Source organism: Neophocaena asiaeorientalis, unplaced genomic scaffold, assembly GCF_003031525.2.
Source record: "Neophocaena asiaeorientalis asiaeorientalis breed wild unplaced genomic scaffold, Neophocaena_asiaeorientalis_V1.1 scaffold56, whole genome shotgun sequence".
NCBI lineage: Eukaryota > Metazoa > Chordata > Mammalia > Artiodactyla > Phocoenidae > Neophocaena > Neophocaena asiaeorientalis.
Window position 1 is genome coordinate 2,402,960 of NW_020175837.1, and position 15,520 is coordinate 2,418,479.

Here is a 15,520-nt window from a genome sequence, read left to right on the forward strand (position 1 = left end):
TATCTTACAAGAACCCCCATTGATTTGCCCAGGATCTGATGCTGGCCTCGTCTGAATAACATTCTCCAGCCTCCTCATCAGGGTGTCTTGGAGTATGCAAGGCCCTATCCCACACGGAACGCAAATGTTATCCGTCATTTCCAGCACGTATTCTCAGGGTCAGTAGAATCCTTTGGGAGAGCTGCAGTGTCCACACGATTCTGAGTATCTTTTATCCTTGATTATGTATGAGGTGAAGGAACATTGAGTGTTCAGAGCTGAAGCAGAATTGTCACCCAGCAAACTGACAGACTGGTTTTACGAAGAAAAACAGTATTGTAGCGATTCTGTTGCATGGGAAGGCAACATGAGTTTTAGAAGGCCTTCCTCATTCTGTTTTATAAGGCTTGATCTCAGGAGAATGACAGATAACCCAGATGTCATTTAAGGATAGCTGACTTTGTTACCAAATGCAAGTTTTTATGCCCGACTCACAGTAAGGCCAAACAAACTGAAACATCAGAGTCTGTAGCAGTGAAAGGTTTATTGAAGGGCCAACCAGGGAGACAGGTGGCTTGTGCCCTCTGCCACCCAAAACCCTGAAGTCCCCAAAGTGTTTCAGCAAAGCACTTTTAAAGGCAAGGTGAGGGAGGGATGAGGTTGGTTGTTGCAGACTTCTTGGTGTCAGAATCCTTTGTTCTTGCAGCTGTCTAGGTAGGTCAGGTCATGCTGTTCCTGTAAGCCTCCAAAAACACAGATGTTATTTTCTGTTCTCCAACTTCTTATCTCTATATGAATGGACTCTTAAAGGTCAGAACCTTGAGAATGGGTTACCCTATATATTTCAGGCTATAGGCGACATTCTTTTACAAAAGGTGCAGAGCCGGCAGAACTAAGCATAGGCAACAGAGCACAAAGCATAAAGTTAAGGGAAAAAATCTAAAGTGGAGTCAGATTTGTCCTTCCCTATCACAACATAAGACAATGCTTGCCTGATGTCATACATCAAGGCAATGAAAACTCAGCACTCGAATCCATTGTATATAATCAAACTGATGCTAACATGAACGCTTATTATTAGGTGTGAGCAGAAATTCTCTCTGAAGTCCAAATCTACATAGGAAACAATTCCTTCAGAGAAGTTGGGGGAGGGGAAATTAGCAATATTTAAACATCTGCTCTGTAGCCCATGTCTTGCCTTTATTTAACCTAGTCAAACGTGGAAGGACTCATGAATCCTATTTTATAGATTAACCACTCATACCAGGAAAATTAAGTAATGTACCCAAGCTGGCACAACTGATCATTGGCCGAATTGAACCTGAACCCATGTTTCTTTGACTATCAAAGCATATGTTCTTCTCACTACACAACTATCTCCTTAAACTTAAATAAAGCCTTGAGTTACAGTTTCGAGTCTTCAAGCAAAATTTGGCAACCTCCTTCTGAGATCATTGCCACTTCCGGCTTTGCTGCCATTACCTGAGAAGGTACGCCACTTAAACACACTCCTTTACAAGTGTTTATGTGATGCCTACCATCCAATGTTGTGCTACGGACCAAGGAACACATACACTTAACGTAAGGTAATTCCTGTCTTCTAGCAGCTTATAATCTAGGTGGAAAGACATGAGGTAACCATGCACAATAGTTTAAAAACGATGTAAAGTAGTATTGATCGCTGCTTTCATTCACATTCATTCTTTCATTCACAGTGGAAGCTCTTTTTTCTATGGTATAGTTTATTTAATAACACATCCAAGACACTTGAGGCAGCTTCCAGTGTCAAAATATACGTGACACAAAATGTTAAAACTAAGACAGAAAGATCAGAAACAGTTCAGACAGACAAGAGACTATCCAACTAAGAGCCCTCAAGTACAACACGAATCTCTTAACTATTGAAGCAGAATGTAAAATCTAAACGGACTTTGCTGTCCTCTTTAGGTCCAGCCGAGGAATGAACTGTTTGCTGAGATGAAATGTAACAGGAATTTATTCAGAGAGATCCATATTACAAGTTGACACTGTCAACAATGCATCAGAACCTCACAGGATCACTCAGGGATTGGCTATGATTCACAAGAGATTATTTAAGGAAATACGGCAGAGAACCAAATTAGGGCAAATGTGTGGGTGACAATGAAGATGATTTTAAGAATTAAGAGTATTCAAAGTTAAATACCGTAAGTCACAGGATGAGAAAGTCGCTTCCTTTTCAATGCTCTTTCAGTCAGACTGTCTTAGTTTGTTGCTAAATCGTTAATGCTCTCTGACACCTGCTAGCGTTCCCTTTTAATAAAGGAAAAGGTGACCTCAGGCTAATTGTTTTCAGTAGGTAGGAGTATCTAGTGACGATCTTGAACATGATTTTTGTTTCGTTTTATTTATTTATTTTCATGGTTTCCTATTTATAACAAGTGACATGAATTTACTACTTATGGTTAAAAATATAAAATTTCCCTTTAAAAAATGTTTAAGTGAGACTTGTCACCTATCCTGTTGGTATAAACTCAGAAGTCTGACACTCACAAGTACTGAGCAGGGTGTGAATTCAGAGCTACCTGTAGCGATTGGTGGCAGAAAAATTGGTGTGACCGCTCTGGAAAACAGTTTGGCATTGCCTCCTTAAATGGAACATTTGCCTGCTCTAATAAGCCACCATCCCACCTGTGTATCCATGTCCAAGATACATTTTAGCCCTTGAATGCAGGAGACATGCAGAAAAAGGTTCACAGCGGCCCTCTTAACAATAGCAAAATCATGGAACTCACCCAAATACCCAATGGCAGGAAAGTAGATGAATAAAATAAATGGTGGTGAATTCATGTAACAGAATATTATATTAATGGTCAAAATGAATGAACTACAGCCACTGAGAACAATATGGATAGATCTAAGTCACATAAAGTGAAAAAAGCAAGACTCGAAAGATTACATGCTATTAGATTCTTCTTTTAAGGTTAAAAACAATTAAAATTTAAAAATGCACATTTTAGATGTACGTATTGATGAAATGAGACCATGTACAAAAGGAAGCAACTGAACAATGAATACAAGATTCAAGATGCCTTTAGGCGGGCAATGGTCAGGGGATAGGTTGTGGAAGGGGATCATAGGGCTAGATTTATTGTCAACATCTTGCCTTCTGTTTGGGGTGGTGGTTTACAGACACTTATTACATATTCGAAGTAACTAAGTAATTAACAAAATAAGGAAATGTAAGCCTTGATTGCGTCGATGATAAGAGTCTGTCAAGAACCAAAAATAATGATGAGCTCGACTCTGTATTTCAGGTCCAATCGGAAATACAGGGAGGGAATTTAAGAAAAGATACTAAGCAATTAAGGATACAGATGTGAAGTAGGATGCAATTGACTGAAATTTGAAAAATGCTGCAATAAGAGAAGTTCCTTCCTATGCAGGCTAGTTTAAATAGTTCAAATGACTGAACCTTAGAAGTCAGGTTGAGGAGGGATTCAGAAAGCACCTGAATTGAAAATGAAGTTACCCACAGGGGCCAAAGCAAGCAAAGAATGTGGGGCAGTATGGGACCCATGAGAAAATAGGACGGGCAACTAAGGATTCTGCAAGGAGGCTCAGAGCATCCGAGGCTGTGATGTGGTCAAGGAGGCATCAGCTCTGATCGGTGCTACGTGGAGGATTTTTTTGACATTGGAGACCTGACTCTTCTGTCTCTTGGTGTCCAACTGAAGGTCAGACTCGGGTATTTACTGGTAACCTACCATTTTTTCAGAAAGAATTGAGGATGGTTTACAATATTATTTGAAATACACCCGAGGTGAGGAATAAATGAGTTTTTTAAAAAAGGAAGGCGGGGCGGGGGGCAGCCAAACTGGAGTCGGCAACACTCCTAATACCAAAAAAAAAAAAAAAAAAAAGTGCTGGCCCGAGAGTTGTCCGTTATACTTGCCACATAACACATGTGGAGGAAACAGGGACGCTATCTTTAGCTGTACTTTCATGGGATTCACAAGTCCTTTCTTCAAATACTGATACTGCAGCGTTCCTTAAATGAAGGCACGTATGTCCTGATTCTCTGGGAAAGCTTTCTTGAGAGCTTTGCACTGGTTTTTGGTAACCTAACTTACGAGTGGGTAGAGGACCTGCAAAAGTGGATGAAGGGTATAAGCCTTAAACAATGTCTACTAGATAATAGTTTCTGCCATATTTTTGGCAGGAATGCTTTGAGGTCGAGTTTCTGAATTGTGCCTGAAGTGGATGTTTGTCTCTAAACAGGGAGCTCCATGAAAAGGGAACCTTCCTACACTGTTGGTGGGAATGTAAATTGGTACAGCCACTGTGGAAAACGGTATGGAGGTTCCTTACAAAACACGAAATAGAGCTACCATATGATCCAGCAATCCCACTCCTGGGCATAAATCCAGAGAAAACCATAATCTGAAAAGACACATGCACCCCAGAATTCACCACAGCAGTATTTTCAATAGTCAAGACATGGAAGCTACCTAAATGTTCCTCAACAGATGAATGCATAAAGAAGATGTGGTGTACACACACACACACACACACACACACACACACACACACACAAGATATCACTCTATGTGGAATCTAAAATTTGACACAAATGAACATATCTACAAAACAGAAACAGACTCACAGACATAGAGAACAGACTTGCGGTTGCCAAGGGGAAGAGGGTGAGGGAGTGATGGATTGGGAGTTTGGGATTAACAAATTCAAACTATTATATATAGAATGGATAAACCACAAGGTCCTACTGTAAGGCACAGGGAATTATATTCTATATAGTGTGATAAACCATAATGGAAAAGAATATTAAAAACTATATATATATATATATATATATATATATATATATATATATATACACACACACATATATATCTGAATCAATTTGCTATACAGTAGAAATTAACACAACTTTGAAAATCAACTGTACATCAATAAAATAAATTCTAAAAAATAAAGAAATAAGCAGGGAGCTGAAAGTGCTGCAGATTTGTGATGGACGAGTGGAATGGTTGATCTTTGGATGCTAACATGGGAAAAGACGGCCTATACTGTATTCCAGTCCAAGCTGAAGGCCACCCGTTCTCCATAACGAGGGATGGGCAGGATATGGTCTTTAAGGATAAGTCTTTAAGCTGTGGAATAACAAGAAAACATTGGTGCTTGGAGAAGATTAACCAAGGAAGGAGCTATGGGCTTTATGGGGCTGGACACTGGAGGTATGAAGCCAGTTAAGAACTTAGGGCAGCAGGTGGGGCCCTGAGGCTATGAGTACTGCCTCTCAGATGATAGCCCATCTTGGCACGCCTCCTTCTTTCTGAGTGAGTCCCCCAGCTCTGCATGGGGATCTGTGTTGCTGTGTACAATTTCAGCTGATTTAATTCCCCAAAGTAACTAACTCTTTTTAGTTGTCTAGGAAAATAATGATCGTTTATAATCAACCCTTCCTACAAACACTAGTCCAGAATCTAAAGAGTACACAGGATGTGGCAGGAACAAAAAAGAAACCGATATTAGGGGATAAGTATCAAAATTCCATTTTTTTCCATTTGGAACAGACTTGAGCAGCATGAGAGTTGAGATTTCTGGCTGAAACATTCCAAAGATGTCACACAGTTCCTCTTGAAAGGTGAGATATTAATATATCAATCTGAGGTATCCTTAAGCTCCTACAGCTGAAGAATGAAGCCAACAGGAATCCGTAAAAACACAGAGTGCACTCCAAAACCACGGGCCCACATGGCTTTGGTCCCTTACATCCTCTGGTAGCTCTGTTGTGCTTTTAGCACCACACTCTATATGATGGACCCCGCTTTCCCCATTTGTTAGACCTTTAAAACAAATCCTTCCGGCAGAAGGGAAGGAAGCCAAAGAAATTAAGACAGATGTGAGCTGGCTGGATGTGGAGGCCTGCCGTGAAGCATCTCAGCCCACTAGGGCAAGTACATCCTGGTGAAGACATGAGGAAAGGGAGAAATGGATGGTTAGAGAGAGAAAGCTGAGCCCAGTGCTATTGAAATTTCTGGTCAGTTCCTGAGTTTTTGTGCTAATGTAGTGTGACTTATGAAAAAAGAAAAGTATGGATGTTTCCATAGGTTGAACTTTCATGCCAAAGAAAAGTCACCCAAGATTCCATGCACCTGTAAGCCAGTTACTGACTGAGAGTTTCTAGGCTTACAAGATCTTTTAGGCCATCAGCTCAGGCTAGAGGATCTAGATTTCCCAGAAGTGAAGAAGAATGGAAAGGAAGAAAAAGAAATATATCAATTTCCTTCTGACAAAGAGATTTCTTCAACATTAAGTTAGAGCTAAAAATGTCTTAGATCTTAAGAGATCATGTCCAATTTAAAACCTGATTCTATAACATTCAATAAAAAAATTCAAGTCCACTTAAAGTGTGGCTTTTTATTATCTTTACTAGAATATATTAGGTTGAACCACAGAAAATATTCAACCATTTTTACCTACAAAGCCAAATTCCATACTGTTCAATCTGCTACAGTTATATATATCGTACTATAAACTATAGAGTACAGTCACTAAACAAACAAATGAACACATAAAAACAAACTAAAGCTGGGTCAAGGATCAGTGATCTGGAACTCAAATCCATGCATTTTTATTCTCATAGGAAAACTCTGCAGAACTAAAAGAAACGTTTTTTAAACATCATGTAGCCTAGCCCCTTAACTTCTGTTTGAGACTTGAGACCTGAAGAGGTTGATATTTGTGTAAGACCGTACATTTATGTTAACGTCATGGATGTGAAATTTAGCAAGCGTTTGCTTTCAGGACCAGCTGTTGTTGGAAAGATGATTTCTGTGAGCCTATCTGTAGTCTGCCCAGGTCACCGATGCAAAAAGCGTATCAACAGTGTGGTCTTATCAGAGGAAACGTGTGTTCACAAGGCCTCCTGACACATTTGAGAAAGCGAATAACTCTGTTTCTCACCTGAAGAAACTTTTTTTTTTAGCCGCACCGCACGGCATGTGGGACCTTAGCACCCTGACCAGGGATCGAACCCATACCCCCTGCATTTGAAGTGTGGACTCTTAACCACTGGACTGCCAGGGAAGTCCCAGGACATTTTGTGCTTGATGGTGGAGACGAGAGAGAAAAGAGGTGCCGACAATCCAAGAGTGGAGAAGATTATCCTGCCCTTCTCCATGCTGGAGCTATTGGGGTTGAAGATCCCCATTTGACCAGAGCCAGGAATATTGGGTCAAACCTTCCTTCCTTCTTTTCCTTGTCCTATTACAATAATGAGACCATGTTGCCCAGAGTTGATTCTGAAAGAACTGAGGGCAGACATGACTGTGGGATTGATCTACCCCAGGCAGTGCTAAGGAGGGAGGAATTCCCATTACTGTACCACAATGAATCTTCTCTATAGAAAAAGTTAAGACTTTTAGGAAAAGGCTTAAAGAAAGCAGAATGGCTGGAGCCTACCTAGTAGGTAATTGGGGAAAATAACGTTCACATTACTTCAAGATAATTAGCACTGGCTATGTTTCCTTTGGGTTTTTTAAGAATTGGGGTTGTTTTCCATTTTCTGATAGGCTTAATGCATTTGAGCCCTAAGAAAGAAATGGGGTGACTGTGGCTGGTGATTTATACTTAGGAGCGTAGGGAGGTGGGAAGAAGGAAAGAAGAGCCAGTTTCTCAAGCAATTGTATGTAAGAGGCACAGGCAATGTCTCCCTCTGACAAGGTAGCAGTTAAAGGGGTTGGCAGGGCCTTTCCCCTAAAGATGCTAAAACCAGCAGTAGGAGCTGCAAAGAGGCGCTGAGGTTGGATACAGCAGCAGCCACACCTTCAGAAGAGCATTTTTTAAATAGAAGTACAATGCAAGGATGCACCCTATGGGACTCTGAGGGTGTAAAATATTCCAAGGAGGGCAATGACAAGTGGCTGCCGTTTTGCGTGAATGTAAAACTCAGCGTATTCAACACTGAATGACTGACTCACACATACACTTGGGAATCTCCGAGGTGATTTACAGCTAAGTGTCAGTCACAGAAGTTTCCTAATCCCTAGCAGTGTAGCCTAGAAACTGAGAGAGGATCAAGTACTTCATCTCTTCCACCATGATATATACCTTTCATTCATCCTAAATGCCAACGACTCCTCCCCTAGCTTGCATTTCCTAAACTCAGTGATGTACACGGGCAACTACTACTTAATTCTTTAAAATGAAGGACTGTGGTATGGAAGTATTCAAGAGAACCCCATATATTGAAGGTAATGTAACATACTTTATGTTTGTATAGCTTTTGATAATTTACATAGATACACGCACATACATTATCTATGCCTGTGAGCCTTACGACAATCCTTTGAAATGGATGTCAAAGGCATTCTCATTTTATTGAGAATCAGCTTCATTTTCTTTATCTTCGTCTTCTTTGAGTTGTCGCAGATGGTTCTACTAGCATTGACTACCCCAGTGGTTTTCCAAGTGTGGTCTCTGGACCAGAAACATCAGCGTCACTTGGGTACTTGTTAGAAAAGCAAGTTCTTAACCCCCTCCCCTCCTCAGATCTACTGAATCAGGAACTTGGGGTGTTTTAGGTAACTCTGATGTATTCTCACGTTGGAGCCACTACACAATGCTCAGCCTTACTCCAGTTCCTAAGCAAATCCTGAAGGCTGCAGGATACATAGTAAATGGCCCAGGTCTCCATGCTCTGGGACTTAGAATGTTGACCTCACCAGCTCCAGAATCTGAAGACCGCAGAGCCACGTTGTAGGCTGGCCTACTTGTTATTCCTCTCCACTTTGAGTTTTTAGGCTAACCGTAACTTGATCTCGGTCCTGCGAAAGAAAAAATGCACCAGACACCTAAAGAAAATGCTCTTATGGGAGAATGTTCATTCATGAGGATCATCTAAAAGAAAAGGAAGGGTGCCTAGGGTTCCATAGAGACGAAGAAACAGGGACTTATAGTCACTTAGAAAGGGTAGAGGTGGGTCTTGTCTCAGAATATGGAGAGCAGGTGGTCCCTGTCTCCTGAAACCCAACATGAGAAGATTTCTCATCTGTCTCTGCTTTCCAGGAACACAGGACTCAGATGAAGTTCAAGGTTGTCAGTCCCCATGTAGCCCACAGGTTGGATCTCTCTCCTCCACCTATATTGGCCTTGCCATTGACGTTTGCTTTTTCTGCCTTGATCTCAGTTCTCCCTGCTTCTGCTGGTTACTTCATATGGTCTACCTGTCCTCCAATGGATTTGGAGTTAGTACCTTATCTTGGTCTTCCTAGTCCTCTCCTAGACATGAGAACCTTGTCCCTGACCCCGGCAGTGGCTAAGGCAGGAAACCCATGGAAGTCCTTCCCAGGTGATGTCTGCTTCCTGCCTGAGAAGCAGATTCCAAGATTTCCTTTCCCTGTGCTCTGCCCACTTGTTAAAATCTTGACCTCAAACTCTCTTACTGTTCACATTATTCCTGACTCACTGGGCTGCACAGGCAGATGGGTTTCCCCAGCCTCATTCAGTTCAAAGGATGTTTAGCAGGCTCCCGGTTGCCTCTACCTCCCTGCCTGGACCATGTCATCTCATAAGGTCTAATATCTGAGTTATGAATGTCATAGAACCAGAAGCACAAGCTTTTCAATTGTATATCTTGAGTCAGCAGGTGACTTTGGAAAATACTTTATGTTTTGCGCTTTATTGTGTATCGTATACAGCAAAATGCCCGGTGCCTAGTATGTTCCATTTATTGGAGGAAAGAGATGGGGTAGGAGAGAAGGAAAGCAGGAAGAAAGGGAGGGAGGGATGAAGGAAGGAAGAAAGGGAGGAAATATAATATGCTCTCTTTCTTCCTGGATTGTTTTGGGAGTAAATGACTGATTATATACACAGTGTTTTCAGCTTTTTGGAAATTCACTGCTTAAATCTCAAGTTATTTTACTGTCACCATCAATATAATAATCAGCTGTATCCCCATCCCCGGGGCTCTGATGCGTTTACGGATGTCACGCTTCTTCTACAGACTGGTGGTTATCTATTTAAGAGACATAAACTTGAAAGAAAAAGAAAATGCAACAAATCCACAAGAAGGCAGCTTGGCGCAGGCGGAAAAATGATCAGACGGGAAGTGAAAAGAGACAGGGGAGCCTGAGACATGCTCACCACGGTCCCTGTGGAAAAGCTCCAGGCCAGCTCAGGAAGGACTCCGGGAGCTGGCGGGCTCATTAATCATCGCAGCAGCACTGGGTGGGACACAGAGAGCGCATTTCCTTCGCACAGAGGCTGGGGGTTGGGTGGGGACCATCGCCCTCCCTCCGTGGTCCCTCCCCCAGCAGCCACAGGATAGGCTCCCAGTGCATCTCCTGGGGCACCAGCAGGGCCTTCCAGGTGAGAGTCCAGCCCCCTGGGCTGACAAGAAGGAGGCCCCCTACCTCGCTGACTCATTTCTCCCTAAACCTCTGGCCCCTCCTCTCTGAAAGGAGGCTGGGGCATCAGCGGTTCCCTGGGCAGAAAGAAAACTGAGTCAGCAAGAGGGTATTTGTTCCACACAGACGTCTGAGAGTTCTGTCGCTGTACTTGTTTCAATCAATGATGCAGAGACTTTCCTTAAATGGTTAATTTCTCCTTTTCCTTTTGAAGTGAGACAATTTCTTACATTCTCAGAACAAAATGGAGAGTGCCCTTTTGCTAAGTCCTTCTGCTCTAGGGAAATGTCTGGTATTCTCAGAAAAGTGGACACAGCTCCCACGTGGTACAATTTCAGGGGTGTTGAGAAGGCGCCTTTACCCCAAGAGCCCCGTACCTTGCCCCCGGAGTGCCGACCATCTATACACACAGATCCAAAACCAGCACGGAAGCTTTGAACATTACCTTTTTTCACCTCTGCATAATGTGTAAAGGATTTCTGAATAAAACTTTACAAGCGAAAAAAGAAGACCCATAGTGTTAACACACGTACGCATGTACACGTGCACACAATCATTCTTTAAGGAAGAAGAAAAACATAGTAAGTGTGTAAATGGGATCTGAATGAATTTGTTTGTGAAGGTTATCTAAAAGAACACTATATGAGTAAAAGGACTTCTTATACCAAGAGACAATGCAGAAGAGGGACACAGAAAGCAGGGATTCATCTAACTCATTAATAAATAGCTTGAGAAGGTCATTCAAGTACAGTGAACTTTGGGAGTTACCAGATAATTGCTCTTTAGCCAACTTTGTAATTCGGTTTTTTATTTTCTTACTGAGTCTCGAGAGTTTTTATATATTCTGCATACAAATCCTTTAGCAGATGTGTGATTGCAAATATTTTTCTCCTAGTCTATACCTTGTGTTTTCACTCTCTTAACAACTTCTTTAACAGGGTAACAGTATTTAACTGATGAGATCCAGTTTATCGACATTTCTTTCTATGGGGAGTGCTTTTGGTGTCATGTCTAAGAATGCTCTGCCTAATACAAAGTCATGAAGATTTTTTTCTATGTTTTCTTCTAGAAGTTTTATAACTTTAGCTGTGTCTGTGATCTATTTGGAGGTGATTTTTTTGTAAGGTGTGAAGTTTAGGTTAGTTCTCTTTATTTACTTATTTATTTATTTTACACATGAATGCCCAAGTGTTCCAACATCAATTGCTGAAAAAGCTATCATTTCCCAACTGAATTGTTTTTGCACCTTCGTCAAAAAATTATTTGGCCATATTTGTGTGAGTCTACTCTGGATTCTTTATTCTGTTCCATTAATCTACGTGTCTATCTCTTCACCAATATCACACTGCCTTGATTACTATAGCGTTACAGTAAACCTTAAAATCTCAATATAATTTCTCCAACTTTATCTTCTTTTTCAAAATTGCTTTAGTAGATGTTCTAAGGTTCCCTGATTTTACGTATAAATTTTAGTATTAGTATGTCTATATCTACAAAAAATCCTGCTGGGAGTTTGATTGGGCTTGTGTTAAATCTATAGATAACTTTTGGGAGAGTTGACATCTTTACTAAGTTGACTCTTCCAATTCATAAATATCATGTATACTCTCCAATTATTTAGTTCTTACTTGATTCCTTTCATCAGCATTTTGTAGTTTTCAGATTACAAATTGTATATATGTTTTGTTAAATTTATCTCTAAGTATTTCATTTCTGAACGTATTTCACATTTATTGTTATTAAAATATTTGATTTCCATGTACATTGCTAGTGTATAGAAATATATTTCTATATACTTCAAAACATTGCCTTTCGTGTGTTAAACTTGTATTCTGTAACTTTGCTAAACCCACTTATTAATTCTAGAAGATCTTCCCCTATTCTTTGGCATTGTCTACATAGACAATCATGTTATCTGTAAAAGGTACAGATTTATTTTTCCCTTTCCCATCTGTAAACCTTTTCTTTCTTTCTTTCTTTCTTTCTTTTCTCTTTCTTTCTTTTTCTTTCTTTCTTTTTCTTTCTCTTTCTTCCTTTCTTTCTTTTTTTCTTCCTTCCTTCTTTCCCTTTCTTCTCCCTTCCTTTCTTTTTTTTTTTTTGCCTTATTGCTTTGGATAACACTCTAGGACATTACTGAATAGATTTGAGAGTGGACAGTTAACAACATGGCAGTTCTAAGTTCTACCTATCAAATAAATGGAACTTTAAATGGAAATGGAATAATTCTCCAATCAAAAAGCCACAGGGTGACTGAATGCATTTCTTAAAAGAAAAACAGATTTTAATAATATGTTGCCAACAAGAAACTCACTTTAAGAACACACATAAGCCGAAAGTGAAGGGATGGAAAGCAATAAATAAAGGATCACACACATATACCTACACACAAAACTATATCATTAAATTTGCAATAAGCACTTGGAAGTAAATAAAGAGTATGCTATAGAGTCCCGAACCTAGGACGGTAATCAGGACAGAGGGCTATGGAAAGCTTCCCTAAAGAAGTGATAATTAGCTTCTCTAAGGAAGTCAAGGCTTAGTGGTGAGTAGGACATTCCTGGGTGAAGAAGAGTTAGAAGGAGCATTCCTGACAGATGCGATCCCATCAGTTGGAGATTTTAAGATGGGAAGGGGCTTTCCTCAGGAGAAGAATGAAGGTTAGTGTGGGGCACAAGGAAGGGGGGTAGAATGGGAAAAGAGGCAGCTTGTGTTGGTTGAGCAAGGTGTGCAGACCTGCCTCAGGAAGAGCCTGAAAAGAATGGTCCCTAATCTACGCCACTGGTGTGGTTCTCCACCAGGTCATCCAGATTGCTTGGGGTCTCTTTCGGAGAAGAAGCAGGGCCAGGAAAGCACACCCCAGTACTTCTGAAGACTGAACAGAAAAGGATCAGAAGACCAGGAAGATTCACTAAGTGTTTCCTAGACTACCTTCCCCTGATTCTACAACCAGAAGTGTCTCTGGTGGAAATAAAGAAAAGAAAGAAAAAGAGAAGAAACGTGTATGTAACCATCGTCTTTCCTTGTGTTGCTTGACTCAGTCTAAGAACTGTGGAGACTAAACCCTCAAATTTGAGAAGATACCTTGCAGTTTTTCTGGCACAATACCCTCATTATAAAGGTGTGCGATGAACAGTTATGAGGTCCAGGGGCATCACAGGATGAGTATAAAATGGCAAAGCAAGTTAGTGGCAGCAAAGCCGGGACAGAGCCCAGAACACCCTCACGTCTTCTGTGGTGCAAGCAGAAGCGCCGATGTTGATGCCTTTGCAGACCAGGCCCCCTTTCACTTTTTAAACTCACTCACGCTGCCTGGGAGACAGAAGGGCTTTTTGTCCTCATGGTCTTCCTGTAGCCATGTGGTAGTTCTTCAAAACTACTGCCCTGTTGTCAATTACCTCTGATCTTTGTTACTTCTCCAAAACAAATGGGTGGGATTAAATCAGTTCTAGAATGCTCCCGGGAGTTATAACCTATATTTGAATAAGGTCATACTTATCTGAGTCAATTTTGAAAGTACTGCTTTCACATTTTAATGCTAAATCTCCCCACTTCCTGTCTCGCAAGCCTACCCACACTGAACATACTGATACAGGAAGTTTTTGGTTTCCTTTTCCATAAAACAAAACAATATGAAGAGCCTCAGCTTTACAATCAGCTCGACACATGTGAATACACTCATTCAAATGTTGATTGGACAGTGGAAGGCATCAGTGGAGGGGCTTTGTGGCTTGGATCTCTCCTAATCCCAAGGTAACTGGCCATGAGAGACCTCTGGACGCAAGTTGGGACTTTCCCAGCCTTGGAAGAGAGAGGCATTTTCCTGAATTGCAGCAGTTGTATCTGGTGAGTAATAGAAGCATTCATACCCAGAGCCACAGAAAGAATCCAGCCCAGTTAGATATTTATGAGCTGATATGTAGCCCAATTGATGGAGAGTTTGACCATGTGTTTATTTAATGGCCAGTCCTATTCAAGGTTAAAAACCATGGGTGAGATCCTGGGAAGTAAAAGTCCATCTCACATGCCTGGTCAGTGCTTGTCACCCAACTTCACAGGCAGACCAGAGAATTTTTTTAAATTAATTTTTATTGGAGTATAGCTGATTTACAATGTTGTGTTAGTTTCAGGCGTACAGCAAAGTGAGTCAGTTATACATATACGTATATCAACTGTTAGGATATATGTATATGTATAACTGTTACGTATACATATATCCACTGTAATACATATACATATATCCATATATCCACTCTTTTCCCATATAGGACATTACAGAGTATTGAGCAGAGTTCCCTGTGTATACAGTAGGTCCTTATTAGTTATCTATTTTATATATAGTAGTGTGTATGTGTCAATCCCTATCTCCCAATTAGTCCCTCCCCCTGCCTTTCTCCCTTGGTAACCATAAGTTTATTTTCTACGTCTGTGACTTTATTTCTGTTTTGTAAATAGGTTTATTTGTACCATTTTTTGTTTTTTAGATTCCACTTAGAAGTGATATCATATATTTGTCTTTCCAGACCAGAGATTTACTCTTAAATGTTGGTTAAGCCCATATTTGATGGTTCCTTTTCCATATAGGTCTGCCTTCTGTGGTGTAACAGACAAATATGTAAGAGAAAGGAATGATCACCATGAAAAGTCAGCTCTGTAGAATGGCACCAAGAGCTGGGCAGATGTCCGAAAGTGGGTCTTTATCTGAAAACTAGGCAAGAGTCAGAGGTTTGCTGTCTGGGAACCCCATTCCCTGAAGCAAAAGGAAAAGCTGGTCATAAATCGAGGCTGGTCAAGAGGAATTGCAGTTCCTCCCACTGTTAGCCAGAGAAAAAGCAAACAGGCCACTCACAAGGGAACGGTCCACAGCCTCTTCTGCACCAATTTGTGAGGCGTTCCTCTCCTGTCACCCCACTCCCTACTCCCTTCCTCCAGACTCTGCTGCCCACACAAGTCCCAAAGACAGTGTGAATTTTGATTTCGCTGGGGCACTGCATTGGGTGATGTCAAATAAGAGTGCCCATGACAAGATGCAACTGGAAAGAATGTTCCAGAACAGGCTGAGCTGCTTCAGCATTTCCAGAAGGAAGGGGTATGAGACTTAGTTAGCGTGGTTCCAGCATGCAGAACTGTAC

The 15,520-nt window shown here is 41.0% G+C and overlaps 1 protein-coding gene across 3 annotated transcripts in view; it reads right to left on the reverse strand.

Moving 5' to 3' along the window:
* Nucleotides 1-521: 521 nt before the first annotated feature.
* The window catches only part of CUNH7orf25 (chromosome unknown C7orf25 homolog), a 199,274-nt gene continuing 184,275 nt past the window's right edge, over nucleotides 522-15,520 (reverse strand). For 2 of the 3 annotated variants that reach the window (XR_003001518.1, XR_003001517.1), the window contains one exon: nucleotides 522-714. The gene's annotated coding sequence lies outside the window, so the exon portion shown is untranslated. Of the gene's footprint in view, nucleotides 723-15,520 lie in introns of all 3 variants that reach the window. The other variant, XR_003001519.1, reaches the window with a different exon arrangement.